The sequence below is a fragment of the Leptopilina boulardi genome, unplaced genomic scaffold (genome assembly GCF_019393585.1).
Source record: "Leptopilina boulardi isolate dan_hultmark-lab unplaced genomic scaffold, ZJU_Lbou_2.1 LbouV2_213, whole genome shotgun sequence".
NCBI classification, from domain to species: Eukaryota; Metazoa; Arthropoda; class Insecta; order Hymenoptera; family Figitidae; genus Leptopilina; species Leptopilina boulardi.
In genome coordinates, this window is record NW_026137767.1 from 4,213,020 (window position 1) to 4,228,850 (window position 15,831).

Here is a 15,831-nt window from a genome sequence, read left to right on the forward strand (position 1 = left end):
TATCATGTTAAATACCATGTTAAATACTAATTGAGATCCTTTATCACTTTTTTGAAAAATTTTCCCATGTCAAACCCCATGCCATTTCCCAAGTAAAAACCTTTATCATTTTTTTGAAAAATTTTCCCATGTCAAACCCCATGTCATTTCCTAAGTAAAAACCTTTATCATTTTTTTGAAAAATTTTCCCATGTCAAACCCCATGTCATTTCCCAAGTAAAAACCTTTATCATTTTTTTGAAAAATTTTCCCATGTCAAATCCTCTTTCGCCTTATCGAAAATACCCACATAGGAAAGCATATGAGAATCCACATGGGAAATGGAATACGATTTCATGTGCATTCTTCCAAATGATAAAACAAATAGATTTAAGTATAGGAAATCATATATCTACAGAGGAAATAGAATACGATAAAGGATTTCACATGGCAAATGACATGAGGTTTGACGTGGGAATTGATATGGGAAAATTTTTCCAAAAAATAATAAAAGATTTCACATGGGAAATGACATGGGAAAATTTTTCGAATAAATGAAAGAGGATTTCACATGGGAAATGACATGGGAAATGACATAGGAAATTTTAATATAGATGTTGATCGTCATTATAGTTTCATTGTTTCACCACCAGATGGTGAAAATATTTTCTCTCACAGTTGAAATCAATCTGGAATACTATAAAAGCTGAGAGTCTAAGGCAGGAGTAAAGTAAACTTTTTTTTATTTTCAGATGAGTTGAAGTATTATTATTTGATATTTAATCAAATAATTAATTTTTTTTGTAAACTGCCGCCTGCATAAAGCAGCCAACTAAAAAATTCCCGAATAAAATCCTATATCGTTTCCTATATGTAAATCCATGTGAAAGCTTAGATTAAAATTTCAGAATCTATATGAAATCTTATATGATTTCCTATACTTAAATCTATTTGTTTTATCATTTGGAAGAATGCACATGAAATCGTATTCCATTTCCCATGTGGATTCTCATATGCTTTCCTATGTGGGTATTTTCGATAAGGCGAAAGAGGATTTGACATGGGAAAATTTTTCAAAAAAATGATAAAGGTTTTTACTTGGGAAATGACATGGGGTTTGACATGGGAAAATTTTTCAAAAAAATGATAAAGGTTTTTACTTAGGAAATGACATGGGGTTTGACATGGGAAAATTTTTCAAAAAAATGATAAAGGTTTTTACTTGGGAAATGGCATGGGGTTTGACATGGGAAAATTTTTCAAAAAAGTGATAAAGGATCTCAATTAGTATTTAACATGGTATTTAACATGATATTTGACATGGGATTTGACATAGGAAATGACATGGAGGAACCTCGTTTTGATATTTTCCTATGCCAATTCCTGTCCCAATTTCCCATGAGTTTTTATATGGGAAACCATATGGTTTCCCATATGGGGAATGGGGTTTTACATAATTTTTGACATAGGATCCCATGTGGTTTCCCATGTGGGGATTTTCAATAGGGAAAGATGTGGCAACCAGGGGGGGGATACATAGTCATTTTTAGGGATTTTTCGTAAAAAATCATGGTTTTTCCTTGACAACGCTATGATAATTAATTCCTATGAGATTCGCTATATTTTTCCTGTAATCTACACGCCAAAATACATATGTATACCAAATTTCAGCCCTCTAGATAAATTTGTGTGGCCGCTAAGGGGGGGGGGGGTACATCCCTTGCTCCACTAGTCTCATTAATAGGGTTCCCCCTTCGGGTACGGAGCCCTAATAAATAATAATAAAATAAAGAAAGATAAAAAAAGTTTTCTTTATTAAAATTATGATTAAATTAATTTAATTGAATTTAATTAAAAAACAACAATTTGCATCGATTATACAAGTTTAATTTATCTCATTAAACAATCTTCAAAAATTCAATTGTTAAACAAAATGACAACATAGAAACTATATAACTTATTAATTAATTAATTTTTCTATTTACAATTGAGAAAGAGAATTTTTAAAAAGGAGAAAGTATGAATGCTGCCACCTACCGTGCAAAATCGGCGGCTCAACCTATCAGAAACAGGTCTGACATTTGCCGCACCAAAAAAGTTTGATAATTTTGTTGGCCTGTGTTATTGTTAATGCATATCGGTTTAATCGTTTTATTCGAGTTTTTCCGTATTATCCGAGCATGCATTTCGTGTTCGGTGCCTCAGATAATACGGAATCTCAGATAATCAAAATTCTACTGTATTAGCATGTGCATTATATCTAAAACTATATGAAAGCTTCAATAAGAGTTAATCCTTAATATAAGATTATTGTATGCAGGAGATAATTCTCGAAACCTTTACCTAATGTTCCTAACCTTACTCCTATGCTGAAATAGGTGCCATGAAAGCCGATAGCGATATTTGAGTGGATTTAATGGTTGCTGATGTGTTTAAATAATCTAAATGTTTAATTAAAACGTCTAACAATTATCTGATAGAAAATGCTTTATTGAAAATATTTTATATTCATGCTATTTATTTGGAATTTCTTTTATTGCACTAGTGCGTAATTATAAGCTAGATAATTAAAATTTTCGATGCGGAAAACTTGTGGAATTGGCAGTTGCTCGGGGGATATTATGGCAATATGAACGTAAACAAATGTAATTAAAAGAGAAAATATATTGATTCTTGTGTTCAGACTTTTATAAATGGTAAATTTGAATAATAATTATTGGGAATTATAAGGACGAATGAATGTAAATGAATTAATTAATTCCGTTTTGAGATGAAGCTTTGATTTATTTTGATTGAATGAGTATGAATTGGCTAATGCCTGTTTGAGTTGAAGCCCTGATTTATTTTTTTGCTAGGAGTTGAATACTTGAATTTGCTGCTTTTCGCTTGGAAACTACGCTTAGATATAGAACTGACATTAACGATTGTATATGTTAACAAAACAATTTGATATAATGAGAAAACTTTTACACCGTTATGAATGACTTAATTAAGGAATGCACCGAAACTACAACCGTTAAACTGATACAAGGAATTACTGAGAAGGCAAAGGATTCATGTACAACTTCGAGTGAGGTTTGCTCAGACTTGGAGGATCTACAGAGTTGTGCTTCAGATTTATCGGTTTTTTCGTCAGATATTAAGTTGGTCACAAGTCTGGATTTGAGTAGACTGCATTCTGGTCCAAAAAATATGGATAAAGTAGTTCGCGAGGTTGTGGAGGGGGGAACCAGAACAGGTAAGGGTTCTGATACTGAACAGAACGCATTAAAGGAAATTCCGGTAGAATTCCTAGTATGGAACAATCCGATATATCCACCTACACTCCTGTTCGATAACACTGCCAGGCCACCATACATAGTTTTGATGGAAAGTGTGATTAGCACACTAAATATAAGCAAACTTAATCGAGTGGCCGTTGCAGATCTGGTACAGAGCGTAATTCAGGGTGAAAGACTTATCCAGAGAAGCGGTTTGAATAGGGTCAAAATAACATGCCAAATAATTAATGATGCAAATGAATTAGTCCTATCGGAAAAAATTAGGGAGGAAAAATTCAAGGTTTATATCCCAAACTCACTTAAGTATGTTAAGGGATATGTAGGAGATATAGAATGCACACTGTCGATGAATGAGTTTGTGCAGAGACTGGCTGAGAAGAATCTTGCGGTTTTGATTTCGGTTAAACGTAGAGTATCTTTCGACAATCAGCTGCTCAGTGCAGTTGAATTGACGTATTTGGGACCAACTTTGCCAAAACGTATCTATCTAACCTCTTTTGAATTGCCAATTATTCCTATTATCCCAAGACCCATTTGATATGATAAATGTCAAAGATATAGGCATGTAACAGACACAGTGTAGGACGCGATATTTTAGATGCGAGTATTGTAGTGAGTATCATGAGTCGAAACTTTGCGAAAATAAATTAAGGAAGCTGAAATGCTGTAATTGACAAGGAGGACATATAGCTTCCTCGAGCACTTGTCCGGTATATATTAAAGAACAAAAGATAAGGGAACTAAGATCGGAATTTGGCATCGGGTATCAAGAAGCAGAAGAAAAATATATGGCTATTTCCCAAGACGCTATGTATTTGCCGGGAAATTTGGGAACAGGTGACAGCCAAGGTACGGATCTCTCACAAAATACGGAAACAGATAATGTTACGATTTTAGAGGAAAGTATAAATTATATAGAGGTAACTGATGAGAACAATAGTCTGTTAGACGAGAGTGAAGATGAAACAATAGTCGAGGTTCATAAAATTTCAGAAATGGCTAAAGGTCATCACAGCCCTCTGCTGGATCCGTGTGTGATCAAAAGTAGTGAATGTGTTGAGAATATTCAAAGTCTGACACAGAAAGTCCTGGGTGGGGAAAAAACTAGGGATATTTTGCAGAAACCTAAATTCAATCTGAAGACACAAGATACGAATGAAAATGATATTTATGTTCGAAATAGTGATAATAAGAGGGACAACGAAAATAACGCGGCAAAACCAAGCGCTGCTAGCTCTCCTGTTTAAAAAATCACGAAGAACAACCAACTCGGTATAGGATGATAAAATGGAGCTAACTATATTCGGAAATTGGTAATGGAAAATTTTAGTTTTATTATACTCATTTATTGAAGTGGATGTTTTTTTTTAAATTTAATTTTTTGTTATCTTATGCCCGGACAGCGCTTACTAAACTAGATTTAGTAAGGCGACTGTTTTGGGCCTCCCCATAGAAATCCCATTTGATGATTTATTTTTAATTTTGGGCTTATGTAACTCCTAAAAGAAAGTGGCAATAAGCCAAATAATAGTAGGAAAGTGAGACAAAAACCCATACGAGGATTGTCATAAGTGAAAGTATAGTGTTAATTAATTAAAAGTCGTCAAGCTATGGATGCAAAATTTATGTGCAGCAAAATGCACACTGGGTACAACCAGGATGAGTTAATTGAAGAAGAGGTTATACTTCATTTCTATTTTACTAATGCAATAATATTTTATTTTATTATTTTCCTTATTATTTTTATTTATTTATTTTTTTTACAAATTTAACATGTACCTCATTGTATCTCATTTTTAAAAGACAACCACTGCTTGCCATTACAGAACACTGTTAAGCTTTTACATGAGAGAGAAAAGGATAGAAATATCATTTGTCCTTTTCTCTCTCATGTAAAAGCCTAAGATTCAGGGTACGGTCACACTATCTCATGCATGCAGAAACTTACTAAACATTCACTAAATTTCGGTGAACTGTGACCGGCCAAATGTTTCTGCATGCATGCTGTAACACACCGCGAAACTTCCAAACGGAAAGTACAGCGAAGTTCAAAATGTACAATGTTTGTCCAAAAATTTTAGCTTTATAATATTTGAATTTTGTTCCTTTCAAATTATCAACCGTAGGTTTCTTTCATCATTTAGATCCTTAAAAGGATCCACTTGCTTGAGTTAGGTAGGTTTATTTTATTAAATAAATAAGACACTGGTTTTTTTTTATTAGAAAATCAAAAATTTATTCAATTGAATTTGAATTGAGTCTTGTTTAAATACGCTTTATTTAAACTTAGCTTAAATATTCTTAATTTGAATTTTACGAGTTTATTATTTCGCGAAATTCACGTTAATTTTCTCGCTAAAATCTGCGGTCCTTCCTTATAAAATTATGTTTTTATAGTCAATTTTCCACTCTTAATTTTAGTTCCTTTTCCCTTTCCATAAGAAATTTTCCCAATCATATTCCTATTTTCAAGTTGTTCAATCCCGCCCTCGCTAATTGATTGGTCTATTTTTTTTTAGAAGACCGTTGCAACCGTTCGTAACTGTCATAATTTTTTATGTGGAACACCTGCACAAAATACGCATTTAAAATTGCGTATTTTGCTAAATTTATGATCTAAAATTAGTTTTACTTCATTTTTTACTTAGATAACCGTCATTTAACGACTTAACTTACGCATCAATTTTAACTTGTTTACTCTCTTTTCCCTTTTATGTATTGATTTCTTTAATTTAGTATTTTATTTTCTTTTCTCAAAATTTTCCAGGTTTACAAATTAAAATTGTTGCGTTTATTCGAATACATATATATATATTAATTTTTCTTAATTTTCAAAGAACCTAAATTTAAGTTTAAATTTACCGCTTTTATTTTTAATTAATTAACTTTCAATCAAGACTCAATTCTCTGCAGCAAATAATTATTAGTACTCGTATTCACCCAGAACAATTTTCTAGCAAAAAGGGGAAACTGCAGAAAAACCCTTTTTGGAGTACTTTTCTATATTACATAATTATTAACATTAGTTAATTGTATATTTGTTTTGATTAAAAATAAAATTTTCATATTAAAACAATCAAATAATTGTTTCTCTAATTTTATTTTTCAATCAATTTGCATTTATTCTTCCATTCTTTTTCTTATTATTAAAATAGTCGATCAATTCTCTATCAACTTCTTGCAATAAATCAAATTAAAATTTCATATTTAGAGCGCAAACTTATTATTTATTACAGCACTGAGTAACAGTGATCGGGGCGACTTAGTCAAAAACCTCGGGCCTGAACGTTAATGATCCGTCACTGTTACACTTCTCCCCTTACAAAAAAATTTGATCATATGATCGAATTTTTCATTTAGTAATTTTATTATTATTTCCTAACAGTTGATTCTTAATTCTCATTTTCTTTAAATTTAAAAATAGCGCCAATCAATTATGGATGTGATTTCAACTCCATCTATGCACAAATTTTCGTTTATGAAGTTGCCCTTCTAGATCATATGTTTAACGTTTGATCTGTCAAAAGTATACACATATATACAGTAAGAAAAGCTCCATGGTAGTCACAGCCCATGAGTGCGAGTGAGACAAACTTATGCGTAACGCATGCTTTCCTATGACTACCATGGTACTTTTCTTACTGTATATGGACAGTGTTTACGTTTGTGTTTTCCTTTATTTATTGTGTTTTTCTGACATAACAGTTGTCAGATTTAGTGTCGTATTATTGTTTTTAATTAAATATATGGATTCTGGTGATTATTTCTTTGGGTAAGTGTTTATTATTATTTATTTCTCTCATTATATTATTTTGTGGTTAGGTTTTTTAATTTAAAATTTACTATAATAATATTTGTTAATTTTCTCTCCCTTTACCCTCACAACACAAGGATATTCAGGATATCCCTGGGACGTCCTGGGGATATCCATTTGCTTTTGGCGATTCGGATATCCCTAAGATATCCTCTGGATATCCATGGACATCTCTAAGATATCCCAGGGATATCCAAACCGCCGAAAACAAATCGATATCCCCAGGACGTCGCAAGGATATCCTGAATATCCTTTTGTTGTGAGGGTATTATTAAATGTTTTATTTTTTATTTATTTATTCCCTCCTCCCCTTTTTTTATATATTGTTTTATAATATTCAAAAAAAAAATTCCTTTTTTTTTAAAATAGTTATTTTGTCTTCTGCTAGAAATTCCCCTTTTTTTATGTTTCCTAACCTGAAATTCGTGGCAAAATTTAAATTTTGGTTAAATTTAATTAAATTAAAATTTTCTTTTTATTTTCAGATTTCAACGTTCCCATTCAATTCAAGGATTTAAATATTGGAAATTTGCAGAATTATAGGAAAGTATTCCTTAATATTTATTATTAAAATTGTTTTTTTTTTTTTTTTTAAAAAAAAGAAAATTTGTTGTTTGTTTGTTTTTTTTTTTTTTATTCACTTATTTATTAATAATACTTCTTTTATAATGAACAAATGATTTTTCCGCATCCTTTTTTTAGCTTGTTCACGGAAAGGATTTCAAGGATGTAAAAACAAAACGAAAAATCTAATTAATCGGAAAATAGTGAGGCTGAAAAAAGGATTTTCCATATTTCATCTATGAGCCAAAATTTCTGAACGTTCAAATGAACGAAATATTTTTTTCAATCTATAAATTGTTAAAAATTATGATGACCATGTAAAATTAAAACAATAAATTCAACAATTATTAAATTAATAACTTATTTTTAGATATTTAAAAAAATATTTTGTAATAAAATTCGTACATAAAGAAGTTGCAAAAAAAAAATTTCGTTCATTTGAACGTTCAAAACTTTTGGCTGATTTTCATCTTTCAATTCCAATTCATCGAGTTTTTCTTCTCCTTTTCTTTTCTTGAACTAATGGTAAGTAAAAAAGTATATGTATTAATCAAAAAAGTATTATTATTTTCCCCCTTTTTTTGTGTGTTTTTTTTTTTTTTAAATTAAAAATACCAAAGGGAAATTAAAACTCATTCATTTATGCAAAATATATGTATATATTACCACTTTTTTTTTTAGAAAATATAATTTCACATTTTTTTTTTATACATATATTGCTATTATTAAATTTTTTTTTTTATTATTCGAATGGTATGTAAGATACATGGGTCATCGGATATTGAAACGATGTCCAATTTTTGACAAAGATTACCCTGCATCTAATGCAGTTTTCTGCATCCCCTTGTTGCGCTTCTATGGGGTTTGCACAATTGAAACACGTAATGTGTCTGGGGTTATTGAAGATAATTTCATTTGGGGCCATTTTGTGCCAATACCATAACTTATATGGATTGGGTGGTACAACAAATGGTCCCAATTCTGCCCCCCCCCTGATTCACTTTGTTCTTGTTTATTTAAATAATTAAGGTGGTTATTAATTATGAAAGCACAATGGCTACACATCCTCTTGTCTCGTGGAAACCTCGAGAAAAATGGAATTTCCATATGGCAATAATATCGGAAACGCTTCCAAAATGGACCGGACCCTTTGACAGTTAAATTTAAATTTTTCGCCCTCTCCAGCTCCACTGCGTTCTCCAAATTATCGGGAATCTACCATACACACATATATATATATATATATATATATATATATATATATATATATATATATATATATATATATATATATATTATGTATATTGAAACCCTTCCAAAAAAAATATACATACATACATTTTTTTTTTTATTATTCATAGAAATATACATATTCATCTTTTCATCATTTTTTTTTTATTTACCTGTATTAAATTGATATTCCTGATTCTGTTTTCCATTTTTACACAATAATTGATGCGATTTAATTGAGTTATCAAAAAAAATTTTTTTTTTCACTTTTCACTGCCTGTTTCTTTTTGGAAAAATGGCCGATTATTGATCGGTTCTATTTTTAAAATCACCCCATTATTGAAGATCTACGCATCAAAATCGGATTCAAATCGGTCGATCGCGCAGTCACTTCCCCTTTTTAAAATTTTCGCGCCCCTGATTTAAATTCAAAAATTTTCCTTTTTCAAAGAAAGTATTTAAATTCATTTCCTTTATTCATATTAATCATATTATTATAACAATAATATATGTATTATGTTTTTTATTAACATTCCTTTATAATAAACGAATAATAAAAAGTTTCCTTCCTTCCCCCTTTTTTTTTATTATTAAAAAATTTTTTTTTTTTTTTTAAATATACTTAATTTTTATTATTATTTTAGGTATGTAAAGGAGTATGAATGCAAATGCATTTATATATTCCTCTAACTTCTCCCATTTTTTTTTTGCAACAAATCAAGAGTTCAAGGGATTCACTGGAAAATGGTTGAAGTATCAAAAAATCAAAATTGATTAATTTGTATTTTAATTTAATTATTATTTAATTTTAATAATTATTAAAATGTCATTTTTCTTTTATTTTTAGAGGGAAAAATCTACGGATTCTCAACACCACGCCGCTAGGATTTGATTTATTGAAGATTTAAAAATTAAGGATTTCCTAAATTTCAACCTCCGAGGGATCACCATCTATCAAGGACTTCAATAAAAGACCCTCTTACAAGAGCGTCACAAAAATCGACCGTCTCAAAAGGGACCGTCTAAACATTTCAGTTTTTTTTTTATATATTTTTTTTTTATTTCCACCTCTTCATTCTTTCTCTCCTTCTTGTGTGTCTTTTCTTTTCTATAATCTTAGAAATGCGGATTTTACGCGATTTAAATGTACAATTTTGCTTTCACCCGGTTTAGTTTGTATTTCTAAATTATATTTATCTAAAACTTTAATTATTTTAAATGGGCCGGTATAGTGATCATCAAATTTACTAGTTCTATTTTCATTCGTTAAATAAACATATTCCCCTTTCTTAAAATCTTTTTCGTTTAATTTGGCATCATAATATTTTTTACATCTTTGTTTGCCAGCTAATAATTTAGTTACTACCATAGATTCTGTTTCGGATATTTTATTTAATAATTCGTTCACATAAAAATCGTAGGTCAATGGTATTTGTTTTTCAGCAAATTCTGATGGAATTCGTGCTCTTTTTCCAAATATCATCTCATGTGGGGTTACTTTTGTTGATTCATGAACAGATGTATTAAAAGAGAATATTGCTGATTTTAACCAGCAATCCCAATCGGATTTTTCGCAATAGTGTCGTAAATATTCAATAAAAGTATGGTGACTTCTTTCTAAGGCTCCTAAAGATTGTGGGTGGTAGGCGGTTGATTTAAATTGCTTAATTTTAAAAAGTTTAGCTATGGATCTCATAATATCACTCATAAATTGTGATCCTTGATCTGTGTGAATTGCTTCGGGGCAGCCAAACAGACAAATAAAACCATCAACAAATGCTACTGCTATTGTATTAGCGTTAATTGTTGATAATGGAATTGCCCCTGAATATTTACTAAGGCAATCTTGCCATGTAAGAATATATTTATTTCCCGCTGTAGTTTCTGGCAAAGGTCCTACAATGTCCATTTGAATTTTCTCGAAAACTCTTTTTGGTGTATCAGTAATTTTCATAGGTTGTCTTGTTTTTACTCTAACTAATTTTTTTCTTTGACAGGATTCACACGTCCTAATATAATTTTGAACGTCCCTTCTCATATTTACCCAAAAATATCTTTCTTTTATTCTTTCTAACGTCTTCATTTCTCCTTTATGACCTCCAATTACGCTATCATGGCATTCTTCAATTATTGTTCGTCTAATTTCTTGTCGCGGTATTTCAACTTCTCCAGTACAGATTGTAATTTTGAAATTTTCTCCATCAAAAGCTGTTCTAAAAATTCTTTCTATTACACTCCATGGAATTTTATCAAATCCATTACCTTCTCTTGACAAGCTAAATGTTTTTCGTTCTCCTTCACTTTTTAATGCTCCCTTCAATGTTTCGACCGCCGCCTCTAGATCTCGCAAATAAAATTTACTGTTAAATGTTTCTTTTATAAACAAATTAAAAACTCTACTATCCTTTTTACCTGAACTGAGAATATCACTAACTTTTACCAATATTTTTTGTAAGTCCAACAATCCTGCTTCTTGCAATTCAATATTTTGTGGTGTGGAAATAACATAATCACAAGACATAAAGTTTATTAAGTTATCGTTTCTCATCCATAATTTTTCTTTTGATATTTGAAATAATTCATCGGGAATTGCCAATATTTGTACATCTTTCTCTTTAATTCCTTTTGAAAATTTAAATATTCCTTCAATTTCATCCCTATTTTCTAAACTATCATTAGAAGCATTTGAACCACATTCACTCCATTCTTTCATTCTTTCTTCTGTCGATTCCTCTGTCTTATTTGTCACGTCCTGTCTATGGCCATGTATATTTGTCATTGCTGGTGTTCCGTAGGACATGCCATTTTCTTTTTCCTTGGCATCCTCCCTTAACAAAATCTTTTCAAACTCCGGCTTCTGAAAAGGGAAATTCTCATCCCTCTCTATGGGCCGGGAAGACGCCCCTGGCTGAGCCGAACCAGCGCCTGACTTTCCAGGTGTTACCGATTTTATTTCCGGAAGCAACAAGGAGACATCCTTTTCACCCATATCTACGGGATTCAACCGCCCAATCAGAACCGGTGATGATTTACATTTAACACTTTTCCTTTTGAAGTAACCTTGACCTTCCTTTTCACTTACACGATCAAAATTCCTTTTTCTTTTGATTGTGTCTGCCTTTTCAAAGAGGTATTTTTTCTTTAAATTTTTGATGTTAGATTTTGAATTTATTTTATTTCTAGCATTCCAAGATCTCGGCGAGGATGGATCCATGTCCTCTCCGCTATCAATAGAAATACTTTGATTAATTTGATTTTTATTAATAACATTATACCCCCTTGAAATCTCTGTCCTTTTGTAAATTGTAATCGTATCGTCATTTTTTTCGTCTATTTTCTTACATTCACCCTCTTTTCTATTATTTTTTTCAATTTCAGTTCTCATCCTCATTTCTTCCCTTTTCATTCTTTCAATTTCATTTTCTTCTATTTCCCTACTTACATATTTAACAAAAACCCTTTCAATGAAATTTTCATTTAATTTTTTATCGAGATCAAATTCTTGTTTTTTTGAATTTTCAATTAAATGTTCCTTTAACCTTAATTTTTTCTCATTAGATATAGGATTTCGAGAAAGAGCATCGGCATTGGCATTTACCCTTCCTGGTCTGTGCACAATTTCGTAATCATAATCTTGTAATTTGATCTTCCACCTAGCCAATCTAGAATTTATTGTTGGATCTTTTAATTGATTTAGCCAAACTAATGCCCTGTGATCAGTCACAATTGTGAATTTATTACCAAATAAATAAGGCCGAAATTGTTTTATTGCATAAACTATTGCCCACAATTCTTTCTCTGTTGTACTATAATTTAACTCTGCTCCAGCTAAAGTTTTAGATGCATAAGCAATTGGCAAATCTTTTCCGATTTCCCCTTGACTTAATATTGCACCTATTGCAAAATCAGAGGCATCGGTCGTCACAATAAAAGGTTTATGAAAATTAGGATACTGTAATAAGGGTTGCGTACATAGTTTTTCTTTTAATTTATTAAAAGCTGATTCTACCTCCAAACTCCAATTAAATTTTACATTCTTTTTTAATAGTTGTGTTATTGGTTTTGCTATTTTAGCAAAATCAGGAACGAACCGCCGATAATAGCCTACTAACCCCAGGAATTGTTTAATATTTTTACAGTTTTTGGGTTGTGGAAAGTTTTGAACAGCTTCGACCTTTTTTGGATCTGGTTTTACTCCGTTTTCAGTTATTATATGTCCTAGATAAACAATTTCTTTACTCAAAAATTTACATTTGTCAGGTTGCAAAACTAATCCGGCTGATTTTAACCTACCTAATAGTTTTTCGAGTTTTACTTTATGTTCTTTTAATGAATTTGCATAAATTACTATGTCATCCATATAAACAAATAATTCTATTCCTTGTAAACCTGATAAAACTCTGTCCATCATTCTCTGGAAGGTCGAGGGGCTGTTTTTTAATCCAAAAGGCATTCTATTAAATTCATAATGTCAGTAGGGTGTAGAAAACGCGGTTTTATGTCGATCTTTTGGCTCAACCTCTACCTGGTGAAACCCTTGGGCTAAATCTAATATGGAAAAGTATTTTGATTGGCCAATTTGGTCAAGAATTTCAGAGATATGGGGAAGTGGATAAACATAACTAATTGTTTTTTCATTCAATTTTCTATAATCTATAACCATACGCCATTTTTTTGTGCCGTCAGGAGATTCCTTTTTGGGGACTATACATACGGGTGAATTATAAGATGATTTTGAAGGGATTATTGATTTATTTTTTAGAAGATCAGCTGTTTGTTTTTTTATTTCTTCTTTATGTATCTCTGGATATCTGGGGTATTTACTATTTACAGGGCTATTGTCTGTTGTTTCTATGGTATGTTTAACTACATTTGTGAATCCTAAATTATCGTTAGGGAGATGAAATTGAGAATGATATTTTTCTAATGAAGATGATAATTCTTGTCTTTCTATTTCATTTAAATGATCAAGTTTTAAAATTTCTTTCAAATTTTTAATTCTTTCTTTATTTTCTTCTGTTGCAACTTTAAAGCATCTTTGTTGATTTTTACTCTTCGTTTTTGTTTTTAATTCTTCATAGTCAAAAATTTCAGTTGGTGGCACTAATAATTCCATATCATTACAAGTTGTATTAATACAAAAGGTTTTTATCATATCATTCTCAATTTTAACCAATGCTTCTCCTAAATAAACCCCAGGTCCTGTTGGTATCAATGGTAAATATCCAGTTCTTAAATTTTCATTATTAATAACTGACAATTTCACCAATTTCTTTGTTCGTGCTTTTATTTTTAAAATTTTTCCCTTATTTTCCGAGACAAGTGGAAATTTTCCCAATTTATGAATTAATACCTTTTCTTTTAAATTTATTGTTGAATTTTTTAGAAATGGCATTCCCAAAATTCCGTCTTGTTGAATTGGGAAATCATCAGGTACAATCTGATAAGACTGGATATCTCCATCTGAATCTATTTGAATTTCCCCAATTGTATCTATCCCTTCTTTATTTATACCAAAAATGTGTTGTTTATTTTCATAATTTATGAAAACATTCGATTTAACACTTTTTAATTTTAATAGATTAATTTCCGCTCCTGTATCAACTACCATTCTTATTACTTCATTACAAAAATTTTCATTATGAAGTTCAATTTCAGGTGACTTTCCTCGCTTTTCACTACTCATCATGAGTACAACCCGTTTATCGATTAAATTATTTTTATCAGACCCATCATTGTACTCGTATGGTAGGTCTGATCTTAGTTTTTTGCATTTTCTATTTTCTTTTTCTGCCCATTAATTATTTTATCCCGTCTTTCATAACAAATTTCAGAGGTATGACCTCTTCTTTTACAATAAGTACATGTACCCTTACAATTTTCCTCTGTATGATGATTTTTCATCCCACATTTTGAACAATTTATTTCATTAATGTTTTCAGGACAAAAGAACCTTATATGACCTTCCTTTCCGCATTTATAACAAACCTTAATTTTTTGTTTTTTTGGACATTCTCTTTTCATGTGACCTGCTTGCCCACACCCATAACAGGTAAATTCTAAATTTTCCTCCTTTTTATTTAAATTTTCAATTTTTTCTTTTTTTACTGGTAGCTCTGAAATTTCCTCGTTTTCTTTTCGAAATTCTCTTTCCCGATTAAATTTTCTTTTTGACATAATTCGAATTCTTGGGTTTTCGCGATAGGATCGATATTTTTGATTTAAATATGACTTGGAAATTTCAGGCTTTGATTCATTAATTTTATCTTTTGCCTCTCTTGATAAAGTTTCTTCAAAATTTTCCTCCCACTCGGCCTTTTTAGCTATATTAATTGCTTCTAACAAATTTTTTGGTTTTTCTAATCTTACGCGTAACGCTAATTCTTTTCTTAACCCCATCATAAAATTTTCAGTGGCAGCATCTCGAGCTGACTTTACCATGCCGATAGCCACTTCAGTGTCATTTTTCTCTTTAATTAGATGTATTATTTGATTTAAAATTTCTCCCACTCTACTTCCATAAACATGAACTGTTTCCCCAATTTTTTGTGCTACTCTGGCTAGCATTGAATTTAATTGTCCTATTTGTTTATATTCACCAAAGGTTAATTTTAAATATTTTAAGAGATCCTCTAAGTTATTTATTTCTTGATTTTCTAAAGAGGATTCGGCATCTCCCACTATCCTTGATCTAATCATTTGAAATAAATGATAACGATCATTGGAATTAACCGAGTCCTCAGCAAATCGACAATTTTTTATAAACTTATTTATTGACACATTGTGACCATCAAACTCTTTTGGTAAAAACTCAAGAGCTGCTTTAAAGGGAAGAAAATTCGTTCTAAAATTTTCTCTTGTCATTACTGAATTTGATTGATTTGATTTTATTTCATTATTTAATATTGAGGTTGAATTACCTTCAACCTCCCATGACCCAGAACCAGGACCCATATATTCCAT